Source organism: Ictalurus punctatus, chromosome 13 (assembly GCF_001660625.3).
Source record: "Ictalurus punctatus breed USDA103 chromosome 13, Coco_2.0, whole genome shotgun sequence".
Lineage (NCBI taxonomy): Eukaryota > Metazoa > Chordata > Actinopteri > Siluriformes > Ictaluridae > Ictalurus > Ictalurus punctatus.
Window position 1 is genome coordinate 7,899,739 of NC_030428.2, and position 14,148 is coordinate 7,913,886.

Sequence of the window (14,148 nt, forward strand, 5' to 3'; positions counted from 1 at the left end):
TGGAATGTTGATGCTAGTCTGTTGATCAGAAAAGCCCCTTTATTGGAATTCACCCATTCAGGTTTCGCCTACCTTTGGTTAGTGCCTTGGAGTACCAACTCTGCCGATGTAAACTTGCAAACTCTCAACATCACCAAGCAAGCTTTGTGACATAGTTAGTCAATTTCTGGCAAGACATCATGTGATGTGAGCAGTCCAGCTCTGGTACTAGACTGCTTATCACAAAAGCCCTTTTTCAGGGAAAGCATGTTCTAGGAGAACTCATTTTCAGCTCTGGTCCAATATAGGACAAATGAAGGATCTTGAGCACAGATCAAAATCACAAAGTAAAGTCCAAGTTCCTGCCACTTAATATTGACTTCCTTTGTGGGATTTTTTGGCTCGTACAAGGAATTGTCTCTCTCACAGTAAAAAAAAAACAAAACAAAAAAAAACAAACTTGAGTTGAAAGCAGTCACGTTAGACATAGACACCATTCACGTTAGACGCATAGACACCAGTCAACACGACTAAGCTTCCCGTCATGGTGTGATCTCAACGGTCAAGCTCTGAATGAGGAGAATGTTGATGCTAGTCTGTTGATCAGAAAAGCCCCTTTGTTGGAATTCACCCATTCAGGTTTCGCCTACCTTTGGTTAGTGCCTTGGAGTACCAACTCTGCCGATGTAAACTTGCAAACTCTCAACATCACCAAGCAAGCTTTGTGACATAGTTAGTCAATTTCTGGCAAGACATCATGTGATGTGAGCAGTCCAGCTCTGGTACTAGACTGCTTATCACAAAAGCCCTTTTTCAGGGAAAGCATGTTCGAGGAGAACTCATTTTCAGCTCTGGTCCAATATAGGACAAATGAAGGATCTTGAGCACAGATCAAAATCACAAAGTAAAGTCCAAGTTCCTGCCACTTAATATTGACTTCCTTTGTGGGATTTTTTGGCTCGTACAAGGAATTGTCTCTCTCACAGTAAAAAAAAACAAAACAAAAAAAACAAACTTGAGTTGAAAGCAGTCACGTTAGACGCATAGACACCAGTCAACACAACTAAGCTTCCCGTCATGGTGTGATCTCAACGGTCAAGCTCTGAATGAGGAGAATGTTGATGCTAGTCTGTTGATCAGAAAAGCCCCTTTATTGGAATTCACCCATTCAGGTTTCGCCTACCTTTGGTTAGTGCCTTGGAGTACCAACTCTGCCGATGAAAACTTGCAAACTCTCAATATCACCAAGCAAGCTTTATGACGTAGTTAGTCAATTGCTGGCAAGACAATCATTTGATGTGAGCAGTCCAGTTCTGGTACTAGACTGCTTATCACAAAAGCCCTTTTTCAGGGAAAGCATGTTCGAGGAGAACTCATTTTCAGCTCTGGTCCAATATAGGACAAATGAAGGATCTTGAGCACAGATCAAAATGACAAAGTAAAGTCCAAGTTCCTGCCACTTAATATTGACTTCCTATGTGGGATTTTTTGGCTCGTACAAGGAATTGTCTGTCTCACAGTAAAAAAAACAAAACAAAAAAAAACAAACTTGAGTTGAAAGCAGTCACGTTAGACGCATAGACACCAGTCAACACAACTAAGCTTCCCGTCATGGTGTGATCTCAACGGTCAAGCTCTGAATGAGGAGAATGTTGATGCTAGTCTGTTGATCAGAAAAGCCCCTTTATTGGAATTCACCCATTCAGGTTTCACCTACCTTTGGTTAGTGCCTTGCAGTACCACCTCTGCCGATGAAAACTTGCAAACTCTCAACATCACCAAGCAAGCTTTGTGACGTAGTTAGTCAATTGCTGGCAAGACAATCATGTGACGTGCACAGTCCAGCTCTGAATAAGGAGTTTGTTGATGCTAATCTGTTTATCACAGGAAGCCCCTTTTCAGAGAACACACCTTCCAGGATAAATCCATTTCAGCCCTCGTCCAATATAGGACAAATAAAAGATCTTGAGCACAGATCAAAATCATAAAGTAAAGTCCAAGTTCCTGCCACTTAATATTGACTTCCTTTGTGGGATTTTTTGGCTCGTACAAAGAATTGTCTTTCTCACAGTAAAAAAAACAAAACAAAAAAAAACAAACTTGAGTTGAAAGCAGTCACGTTAGACATAGACACCATTCACGTTAGACACATAGACACCAGTCAACATGACTAAGCTTCCCATCATGGTGTGATCTCAACGGTCAAGCTCTGAATGAGGAGAATGTTGATGCTAGTCTGTTGATCAGAAAAGCCCCTTTATTGGAATTCACCCATTCAGGTTTCGCCTACCTTTGGTTAGTGCCTTGGAGTACCAACTCTGCCGATGTAAACTTGCAAACTCTCAACATCACCAAGCAAGCTTTGTGACATAGTTAGTCAATTTCTGGCAAGACATCATGTGATGTGAGCAGTCCAGCTCTGGTACTAGACTGCTTATCACAAAAGCCCTTTTTCAGGGAAAGCATGTTCGAGGAGAACTCATTTTCAGCTCTGGTCCAATATAGGACAAATGAAGGATCTTGAGCAAAGATCAAAATCACAAAGTAAAGTCCAAGTTCCTGCCACTTAATATAGACTTCCTTTGTGGGATTTTTTGGCTCGTACAAGGAATTGTCTCTCTCACAGTAAAAAAAAACAAAACAAAAAAAACAAACTTGAGTTGAAAGCAGTCACGTTAGACGCATAGACACCAGTCAACACAACTAAGCTTCCCGTCATGGTGTGATCTCAACGGTCAAGCTCTGAATGAGGAGAATGTTGATGCTAGTCTGTTGATCAGAAAAGCCCCTTTATTGGAATTCACCCATTCAGGTTTCGCCTACCTTTGGTTAGTGCCTTGGAGTACCAACTCTGCCGATGTAAACTTGCAAACTCTCAACATCACCAAGCAAGCTTTGTGACATAGTTAGTCAATTTCTGGCAAGACATCATGTGATGTGAGCAGTCCAGCTCTGGTACTAGACTGCTTATCACAAAAGCCCTTTTTCAGGGAAAGCATGTTGTAGGAGAACTCATTTTCAGCTCTGGTCCAATATAGGACAAATGAAGGATCTTGAGCACAGATCAAAATCACAAAGTAAAGTCCAAGTTCCTGCCACTTAATATTGACTTCCTTTGTGGGATTTTTTGGCTCGTACAAGGAATTGTCTCTCTCACAGTAAAAAAAAACAAAACAAAAAAAAACAAACTTGAGTTGAAAGCAGTCACGTTAGACATAGACACCATTCACGTTAGACGCATAGACACCAGTCAACACGACTAAGCTTCCCGTCATGGTGTGATCTCAACGGTCAAGCTCTGAATGAGGAGAATGTTGATGCTAGTCTGTTGATCAGAAAAGCCCCTTTGTTGGAATTCACCCATTCAGGTTTCGCCTACCTTTGGTTAGTGCCTTGGAGTACCAACTCTGCTGATGTAAACTTGCAAACTCTCAACATCACCAAGCAAGCTTTGTGACATAGTTAGTCAATTTCTGGCAAGACATCATGTGATGTGAGCAGTCCAGCTCTGGTACTAGACTGCTTATCACAAAAGCCCTTTTTCAGGGAAAGCATGTTCGAGGAGAACTCATTTTCAGCTCTGGTCCAATATAGGACAAATGAAGGATCTTGAGCAAAGATCAAAATCACAAAGTAAAGTCCAAGTTCCTGCCACTTAATATAGACTTCCTTTGTGGGATTTTTTGGCTCGTACAAGGAATTGTCTCTCTCACAGTAAAAAAAAACAAAACAAAAAAAACAAACTTGAGTTGAAAGCAGTCACGTTAGACACCAGTCAACACAACTAAGCTTCCCGTCATCGTGTGATCTCAACGGTCAAGCTCTGAATGAGGAGAATGTTGATGCTAGTCTGTTGATCAGAAAAGCCCCTTTATTGGAATTCACCCATTCAGGTTTCACCTACCTTTGGTTAGTGCCTTGGAGTACCAGCTCTGGTGATGAAAACTTGCAAACTCTCAACATCACCAAGCAAGCTTTGTGACGTAGTTCGTCAATTGCTGGCAAGACAATCATGTGATGTGAGCAGTCCAGCTCTGGTACTAGACTGCTTATCACAAAAGCCCTTTTTCAGGGAAAGCATGTTCTAGAAGAACTCATTTTCAGCTCTGGTCCAATATAGGACAAATGAACGATCTTGAGCGCAGATCAAAATGACAAAGTAAAGTCCAACTTCCTGCCACTTAATATTGACTTCCTTTGTGGGATTTTTTGGCTCGTACAAGGAATTGTCTCTCTCACAGTAAAAAAAAACAAAACAAAAAAAACAAACTTGAGTTGAAAGCAGTCACGTTAGACGCATAGACACCAGTCAACACAACTAAGCTTCCCGTCATCGTGTGATCTCAACGGTCAAGCTCTGAATGAGGAGAATGTTGATGCTAGTCTGTTGATCAGAAAAGCCCCTTTATTGGAATTCACCCATTCAGGTTTCGCCTACCTTTGGTTAGTGCCTTGGAGTACCAGCTCTGGTGATGAAAACTTGCAAACTCTCAACATCACCAAGCAAGCTTTGTGACGTAGTTAGTCAATTGCTGGCAAGACAATCATGTGACGTGCACAGTCCAGCTCTGAATAAGGAGTTTGTTGATGCTAATCTGTTTATCACAGGAAGCCCCTTTTCAGAGAACACACCTTCCAGGATAAATCCATTTCAGCCCTCGTAGAATATAGGAAAAATGGAGGATCTTGCACACAGATCACGAGATAAGGTTCCAGGGCTTTCCAAAGTCTGCCAGAAAAGGGCTAGAGGGTAGCTGTGAATGTGCTAAATCAATGCAAAAGCGTTTCCTCTAGTAGCTAGTATATGTGTATGCAAGAAAATCAGCTGGAGCTGGCTGTTCACGTTGGCCCAGTGGCCTAATGGATAAGGCAGCAGCCTTCGTAGTTGACGATTGTGGGTTCGAGTCCCATCTGGGTCAGGATTCAGCTAGAGTATAGCAAGTTGTCAGCAGCGCTTTAGATAGACCTGTCTGCTCTCTTTCTAGCAAGGCTTCATCTTTAATTGCTCTGACGATTAACCATCCAGAACCAAATAGACGCACCATCGGAGTGCTGGTACCATGCAAGCTTCCCATTCTTGTGAACCGCTTTCGATTCTCGGCTGGAGCCGTCTTGCTTGTCCCTTTTAAGTGCGTGTAGTGAAAACCTGCAGGATTTCTATGAACACAGTCAATTTGAAGTTGTTCTGAAAGTTTAATGTGTGAGAAGCTCAAGTGGTGCACAAGATTAAAGCTCTTGTGAACTGGCGATGAATCCTGCCACGCACATGCTTGGCTCGTTGGTCTAGGGGTATGATTCTCGCTTAGGGTGCGAGAGGTCCCGGGTTCAAATCCCGGATGAGCCCAGGCTTTACTTTTCCAGAGGGAAAATTCCAACGGATCCCTGAACCTGTGGCTACTCGGGTGTTTGGCAGGCTGCATAGACATCCAGTCAACACAACTAAGCTTCCCGTCATGGTGTGATCTCAACGGTCAAGCTCTGAATGAGGAGAATGTTGATGCTAGTCTGTTGATCAGAAAAGCCACTTTATTGGAATTCACCCATTCAGGTTTCGCCTACCTTTGGTTAGTGCCTTGGAGTGCCAACTCTGCCGATGAAAACTTGCAAACTCTCAATATCACCAAGCAAGCTTTATGACGTAGTTAGTCAATTGCTGGCAAGACAATCATTTGATGTGAGCAGTCCAGTTCTGGTACTAGACTGCTTATCACAAAAGCCCTTTTTCAGGGAAAGCATGTTGTAGGAGAACTTGTTTTCAGCTCTGGTCCAATATAGGACAAATGAAGGATCTTGAGCACAGATCAAAATGACAAAGTAAAGTCCAAGTTCCTGCCACTTAATATTGACTTCCTATGTGGGATTTTTTGGCTCGTACAAGGAATTGTCTGTCTCACAGTAAAAAAAACAAAACAAAAAAAAACAAACTTGAGTTGAAAGCAGTCACGTTAGACGCATAGACACCAGTCAACACAACTAAGCTTCCCGTCATGGTGTGATCTCAACGGTCAAGCTCTGAATGAGGAGAATGTTGATGCTAGTCTGTTGATCAGAAAAGCCCCTTTATTGGAATTCACCCATTCAGGTTTCACCTACCTTTGGTTAGTGCCTTGCAGTACCACCTCTGCCGATGAAAACTTGCAAACTCTCAACATCACCAAGCAAGCTTTGTGACGTAGTTAGTCAATTGCTGGCAAGACAATCATGTGACGTGCACAGTCCAGCTCTGAATAAGGAGTTTGTTGATGCTAATCTGTTTATCACAGGAAGCCCCTTTTCAGAGAACACACCTTCCAGGATAAATCCATTTCAGCCCTCGTCCAATATAGGACAAATAAAAGATCTTGAGCACAGATCAAAATCATAAAGTAAAGTCCAAGTTCCTGCCACTTAATATTGACTTCCTTTGTGGGATTTTTTGGCTCGTACAAAGAATTGTCTTTCTCACAGTAAAAAAAACAAAACAAAAAAAAACAAACTTGAGTTGAAAGCAGTCACGTTAGACATAGACACCATTCACGTTAGACACATAGACACCAGTCAACATGACTAAGCTTCCCATCATGGTGTGATCTCAACGGTCAAGCTCTGAATGAGGAGAATGTTGATGCTAGTCTGTTGATCAGAAAAGCCCCTTTATTGGAATTCACCCATTCAGGTTTCGCCTACCTTTGGTTAGTGCCTTGGAGTACCAACTCTGCCGATGTAAACTTGCAAACTCTCAACATCACCAAGCAAGCTTTGTGACATAGTTAGTCAATTTCTGGCAAGACATCATGTGATGTGAGCAGTCCAGCTCTGGTACTAGACTGCTTATCACAAAAGCCCTTTTACAGGGAAAGCATGTTCGAGGAGAACTCATTTTCAGCTCTGGTCCAATATAGGACAAATGAAGGATCTTGAGCACAGATCAAAATCACAAAGTAAAGTCCAAGTTCCTGCCACTTAATATTGACTTCCTATGTGGGATTTTTTGGCTCGTACAAGGAATTGTCTGTCTCACAGTAAAAAAAAAAAAACAAAAAAAAACAAACTTGAGTTGAAAGCAGTCACGTTAGACGCATAGACACCAGTCAACACAACTAAGCTTCCCGTCATGGTGTGATCTCAACGGTCAAGCTCTGAGTGAGGAGAATGTTGATGCTAGTCTGTTGATCAGAAAAGCCCCTTTATTGGAATTCACCCATTCAGGTTTCACCTACCTTTGGTTAGTGCCTTGCAGTACCACCTCTGCCGATGAAAACTTGCAAACTCTCAACATCACCAAGCAAGCTTTGTGACGTAGTTAGTCAATTTCTGGCAAGACATCATGTGATGTGAGCAGTCCAGCTCTGGTACTAGACTGCTTATCACAAAAGCCCTTTTTCAGGGAAAGCATGTTCGAGGAGAACTCATTTTCAGCTCTGGTCCAATATAGGACAAATGAAGGATCTTGAGCACAGATCAAAATCACAAAGTAAAGTCCAAGTTCCTGCCACTTAATATTGACTTCCTTTGTGGGATTTTTTGGCTCGTACAAGGAATTGTCTCTCTCACAGTAAAAAAAAACAAAACAAAAAAAACAAACTTGAGTTGAAAGCAGTCACGTTAGACGCATAGACACCAGTCAACACAACTAAGCTTCCCGTCATCGTGTGATCTCAACGGTCAAGCTCTGAATGAGGAGAATGTTGATGCTAGTCTGTTGATCAGAAAATCCCCTTTATTGGAATTCACCCATTCAGGTTTCGCCTACCTTTGGTTAGTGCCTTGGAGTACCAGCTCTGGTGATGAAAACTTGCAAACTCTCAACATCACCAAGCAAGCTTTGTGACGTAGTTCGTCAATTGCTGGCAAGACAATCATGTGATGTGAGCAGTCCAGCTCTGAATAAGGAGTTTGTTGATGCTAATCTGTTTATCACAGGAAGCCCCTTTTCAGAGAACACACCTTCCAGGATAAATCCGTTTCAGCCCTCGTCCAATATAGGAAAAATGGAGGATCTTGCACACAGATCACAAGATTAGGTTCCAGAGCTTTCCAAAGTCTGCCAGGAAAGGGCTAGAGGGTAGCTGTGAATGTGCTAAATCAATCCAAAAGCGTTTCCTCGAGTAGCTAGTACATGTGTATGCAAGAAAATCAGCTGGAGCAGGCTGCTCACGTTGGCCCAGTGGCCTAATGGATAAGGCATCAGCCTTCGGAGCTGAGGATTGTGGGTTCAAGTCCCATCTGGGTCAAGATTCAGCTAGAGTATAGCAAGTTGTCAGCAGTACTTTAGATAGACCAGTCTGTTCTCTTTCTAGCAAGGCTTCATCTTTAATTGCTCTGACGATTAACCATCCAGAACCAAATAGACGCACCATTGGAGTGCTGGTACCATGCAAGCTTCCCATTCTTGTGAACCGCTTTCGATTCTCGGCTGGAGCCGTCTTGCTTGTCCCTTTTAAGGGCGTGTTGAGAAAACCTGCAGGATTTCTATGAACACAGCCAATTTGAAGTTGTTCTGGAAGTTTCATGTGTGAGAAGCTCAAGTGGTGCACAAGATTAAAGCTCTTGTGAACTGGTGATGAATCCTGCCACGCACACCCTGTTGGTGTTAGTCCGTTTATCACAGGAAGCGCCTTCCTTTCAGTTTTAGGCTACCTTTGTTTTATTTCCTTGGAATGTTGATGCTAGTCTGTTGATCAGAAAAGCCCCTTTATTGGAATTCACCCATTCAGGTTTCGCCTACCTTTGGTTAGTGCCTTGGAGTACCAACTCTGCCGATGTAAACTTGCAAACTCTCAACATCACCAAGCAAGCTTTGTGACATAGTTAGTCAATTTCTGGCAAGACATCATGTGATGTGAGCAGTCCAGCTCTGGTACTAGACTGCTTATCACAAAAGCCCTTTTTCAGGGAAAGCATGTTGTAGGAGAACTCATTTTCAGCTCTGGTCCAATATAGGACAAATGAAGGATCTTGAGCACAGATCAAAATCACAAAGTAAAGTCCAAGTTCCTGCCACTTAATATTGACTTCCTTTGTGGGATTTTTTGGCTCGTACAAGGAATTGTCTCTCTCACAGTAAAAAAAAACAAAACAAAAAAAAACAAACTTGAGTTGAAAGCAGTCACGTTAGACATAGACACCATTCACGTTAGACGCATAGACACCAGTCAACACGACTAAGCTTCCCGTCATGGTGTGATCTCAACGGTCAAGCTCTGAATGAGGAGAATGTTGATGCTAGTCTGTTGATCAGAAAAGCCCCTTTGTTGGAATTCACCCATTCAGGTTTCGCCTACCTTTGGTTAGTGCCTTGGAGTACCAACTCTGCTGATGTAAACTTGCAAACTCTCAACATCACCAAGCAAGCTTTGTGACATAGTTAGTCAATTTCTGGCAAGACATCATGTGATGTGAGCAGTCCAGCTCTGGTACTAGACTGCTTATCACAAAAGCCCTTTTTCAGGGAAAGCATGTTCGAGGAGAACTCATTTTCAGCTCTGGTCCAATATAGGACAAATGAAGGATCTTGAGCAAAGATCAAAATCACAAAGTAAAGTCCAAGTTCCTGCCACTTAATATAGACTTCCTTTGTGGGATTTTTTGGCTCGTACAAGGAATTGTCTCTCTCACAGTAAAAAAAAACAAAACAAAAAAAACAAACTTGAGTTGAAAGCAGTCACGTTAGACGCATAGACACCAGTCAACACAACTAAGCTTCCCGTCATGGTGTGATCTCAACGGTCAAGCTCTGAATGAGGAGAATGTTGATGCTAGTCTGTTGATCAGAAAAGCCCCTTTATTGGAATTCACCCATTCAGGTTTCACCTACCTTTGGTTAGTGCCTTGGAGTACCACCTCTGCCGACGAAAACTTGCAAACTCTCAACATCACCAAGCAAGCTTTGTGACGTAGTTAGTCAATTGCTGGCAAGACAATCATGTGACGTGCACAGTCCAGCTCTGAATAAGGAGTTTGTTGATGCTAATCTGTTTATCACAGGAAGCCCCTTTTCAGAGAACACACCTTCCAGGATAAATCCATTTCAGCCCTCGTCCAATATAGGAAAAATGGAGGATCTTGCACACAGACCACGAGATAAGGTTCCAGGGCTTTCCAAAGTCTGCCAGGAAAGGGCTAGAGGGTAGCTGTGAATGTGCTAAATCAATGCAAAAGCGTTTCCTCTAGTAGCTAGTATATGTGTATGCAAGAAAATCAGCTGCAGCTTGCTGCTCACGTTGGCCCAGTGGCCTAATGGATAAGGCATCAGCCTTCGGAGCTGAGGATTGTGGGTTCGAGTCCCATCTGGGTCAAGATTCAGCTAGAGTATAGCAAGTTGTCAGCAGCACTTTAGATAGACCTGTCTGCTCTCTTTCTAGCAAGGCTTCATCTTTAATTGCTTTGACGATTAACCATCCAGAACCAAATAGACGCACCATCGGAGTGCTGGTACCATGCAAGCTTCCCATTCTTGTGAACCGCTTTCGATTCTCGGCTGGAGCCGTCTTGCTTGTCCCTTTTAAGTGCGTGTAGTGAAAACCTGCAGGATTTCTATGAACACAGTCAATTTGAAGTTGTTCTGAAAGTTTAATGTGTGAGAAGCTCAAGTGGTGCACAAGATTAAAGCTCTTGTGAACTGGCGATGAATCCTGCCACGCACACCCTGTTGGTGTTAGTCCGTTTATCACAGGAAGCGCCTTCCTTTCAGTTTTAGGCTACCTTTGTTTTATTGCCTTGGAACACCGCCTTCGGCGATGCAAAGTAGCAAAATCTCTACGTTACCAGTCAAGTTTAGTGACATAGTTAGTCACATGCTAGACCACACAATCATGTGATGTGAAGTTTGTGGCTCTGAATATGGAGCGCACTGGTACTAGACTGCTTAACACAAAAGCCCTTTTTCAGGGAAAGCACGTTCTAGGAGAACTCATTTTCAGCTCTGGTCCAATATCTGTTGATCAGAAAAGCCCCTTTATTGGAATTCACACATTCAGGTTTCGCCTACCTTTGGTTAGTGCCTTGGAGTACCAACTCTGCCGATGTAAACTTGCAAACTCTCAACATCACCAAGCAAGCTTTGTGACGTAGTTAGTCAATTTCTGGCAAGACATCATGTGATGTGAGCAGTCCAGCTCTGGTACTAGACTGCTTATCACAAAAGCCCTTTTTCAGGGAAAGCATGTTCTAGGAGAACTCATTTTCAGCTCTGGTCCAATATAGGACAAATGAAGGATCTTGAGCACAGATCAAAATCACAAAGTAAAGTCCAAGTTCCTGCCACTTAATATTGACTTCCTTTGTGGGATTTTTTGGCTCGTACAAGGAATTGTCTCTCTCACAGTAAAAAAAAACAAAACAAAAAAAAACAAACTTGAGTTGAAAGCAGTCACGTTAGACATAGACACCATTCACGTTAGACGCATAGACACCAGTCAACACGACTAAGCTTCCCGTCATGGTGTGATCTCAACGGTCAAGCTCTGAATGAGGAGAATGTTGATGCTAGTCTGTTGATCAGAAAAGCCCCTTTGTTGGAATTCACCCATTCAGGTTTCGCCTACCTTTGGTTAGTGCCTTGGAGTACCAACTCTGCCGATGTAAACTTGCAAACTCTCAACATCACCAAGCAAGCTTTGTGACATAGTTAGTCAATTGCTGGCAAGACAATCATGTGATGTGAGCAGTCCAGCTCTGGTACTAGACTGCTTATCACAAAAGCCCTTTTTCAGGGAAAGCATGTTCTAGGAGAACTCATTTTCAGCTCTGGTCCAATATAGGACAAATGAAGGATCTTGAGCACAGATCAGAACGACAAAGTAAATCCAAGTTCCTGCCACTTAATATTGACTTCCTATGTGGGATTTTTTGGCTCGTACAAGGAATTGTCTCTCTCACAGTAAAAAAACAAAACAAAAATAAAACAAACTTGAGTTGAAAGCATTCACAAAATCAAGGTCCTGCCATTGCCGTCCTTGTCCCCTGACTTGAAACCCATAGAAAACCTGTGATGTGAATTGAAGAGGAGAGTCCACCGGTGTGGACCTTGAAATTTGGCAGATCTGGAGAGATTCTGTACGGAGGAATGGTCTCAGATCCCTTGCCATATATTCTCCAACCACATCGGGCATTATAGGAGAAGACTCTGTGCTGTTATCTTGGCAACGGGATGTAGCTGAAAGCATTGACTAAAACGGTGCCAAGAATTGTTGCACAAATATGGCATTCCCCGTAATGTCTTACCACACATGTTGTGGTCTAGGGTTATGATTCTTGCTTAAGGTGCGAAAGGTCCCAGGTTCAAATCCCAGATGAACCCATGCTTTACTGTTTACAGTTTTAGGCTACCTTTGTTTTATTGCCTTGGAACACCACCTTTGTTGATGCAAAGAAGCAAAATCTTCTTGACATAGTTAGTCACATGCTAGACGACAGAATCGTGTGATGTAAAGTATGCAGCTCCGAATATGGAGTGCACTGGTATTAGACTGCTACTAGACTAGACTAGACTGCTTGGAGAATCTTTCAGAAGTAAAAATGGGCGGAGGTTCACCAGTCGGGGAAAATCTGCATCTACAATTTGTGGAACAATTTAAGAATAATTTGACTAAAAAGATTTAAAAAAAAAAAAAAAAAAAAAAAAAAAAGGTTAATTTTCATTAGTTATTTTATATAACATTATAAGATATGACCCCCTTTATGCATTCGTGAAGTTTTTTTTTTGGTTCATGCATTAAAGTGTTAAATATCAAAAATCTAAAAGGCGTGCGTCATACCTGACACCTAGTCGAACACTTTACAGTTGGTTTTGTGACTGTACATCATTCCCTTCAAATGCTATTGAGTTTTAAATAATGGCATATTTTGTGTATTAGCCCATTCTGCAGTGAAATTCATGTCTAATTTACATATGATTTAATAGTTTATTTTATTAAATATCCAAAATATAAAATGTGTGCTTCACACCTGACACCTAGATTAACACTTTACAGTTGGCTTCATGACTGTACATCATTTCCTTCAAATGTTATTGAGCTTTAAATGATGGTATATTTTGTGTATGAGCCCATTCTGTAGTGAAATACGTGGCAATATTTACATATGATTTAATAGCATATTTTAATTAATATTAGAAATCTAAAAGGTGGGTGTCATACCTGACATTTAGATGAACCCTTTACAGTTGGGATGATGACTGCTATTGAGCTTTACATTATGGTATATTTTGTGTATGGGCCCATTCTGTAGTGAAATTCATATAAAATTTACATGTGATTTAATAGTTTATTTTATTAAATATCAATAATTTAAAATGTGTGCTTCATACCTGACACCTAGATGAACACTTTACAGTTGGCTTCATGACTATACATCATTCCCTTCAAATGCTATTGAGCTTTAAATTATGGTATTTTGTGTATGAGCCCATGCAGTAATAAAATATATGACAATATTTACATATGATTTAATAGCTTATTTTAATAAATATCAGAAATCTAAAAGGTGGGTGTCATACCTGACATTTAGATGAACGCTTTACGGTTGGTTGTGTGACTGTACATCATTCCCTTCAAATGCTATTGAGCTTTAAATTATGGTATATTTTGTGTATGTAATACACATACAGTAATAAAATACATGGCAATATTTATATATGATTTAATAGTTTATTTTGTTAAATATCATAAATCTAAGATGAGTGCATTATAGCTGACACCTAGATGAACACTTTACAGTTGGTTATATGACTGTAAGTCATTCCCTTCAAATGCTATTGAAGTTAGAAACTTGTTTAACAATGTCGTATGTAACTTTAGAGACGGTCCCTTAATTCCCACATATGTGAGAATATCGAACGTCCAACGACAAACCAGCTTTATTCCAGTGTCTGACTACTAATAATGAAGCTGTGAGTTTAACTGTATGCTACTATGGTTATAGTTGTTTATAGGTAGCGCATTAATTTAGAAAGGTGATTAAACTGACCAGACCTCCCTGTGCTGTACACGGTTTTAACACACCTTCCAGCCAATCACAATCGAGTATTCGGACAGACCATGGTATAAATAATATATACGCAACAGTTATATCAGTCCACTAATTTGATTGGTTGAACGATGTTCCAAGCGCGCCTATATTTCATATAACCGCACTGGTGAGTTTCACTGTGCGTCTCACTCCGCTCCTCTGAGTTCACCATGTAAAAAT

General features: G+C 41.4%; 3 non-coding genes across 3 annotated transcripts; all 3 read left to right on the plus strand.

Annotated features, from left to right (window-relative positions):
- The first annotated feature begins 5,251 nt into the window (after window positions 1-5,251).
- Window positions 5,252-5,323, plus strand: trnap-agg (transfer RNA proline (anticodon AGG)). The gene has a single exon. It is a non-coding gene; the product is annotated as a tRNA-Pro (tRNA).
- Window positions 5,324-8,119: 2,796 nt separating this feature from the next.
- On the plus strand, window positions 8,120-8,192 carry trnar-ucg (transfer RNA arginine (anticodon UCG)). The gene has a single exon. It is a non-coding gene; the product is annotated as a tRNA-Arg (tRNA).
- A 1,991-nt stretch (window positions 8,193-10,183) lies between these two features.
- trnar-ucg (transfer RNA arginine (anticodon UCG)) lies at window positions 10,184-10,256 on the plus strand. The gene has a single exon. It is a non-coding gene; the product is annotated as a tRNA-Arg (tRNA).
- Window positions 10,257-14,148: the final 3,892 nt, after the last annotated feature.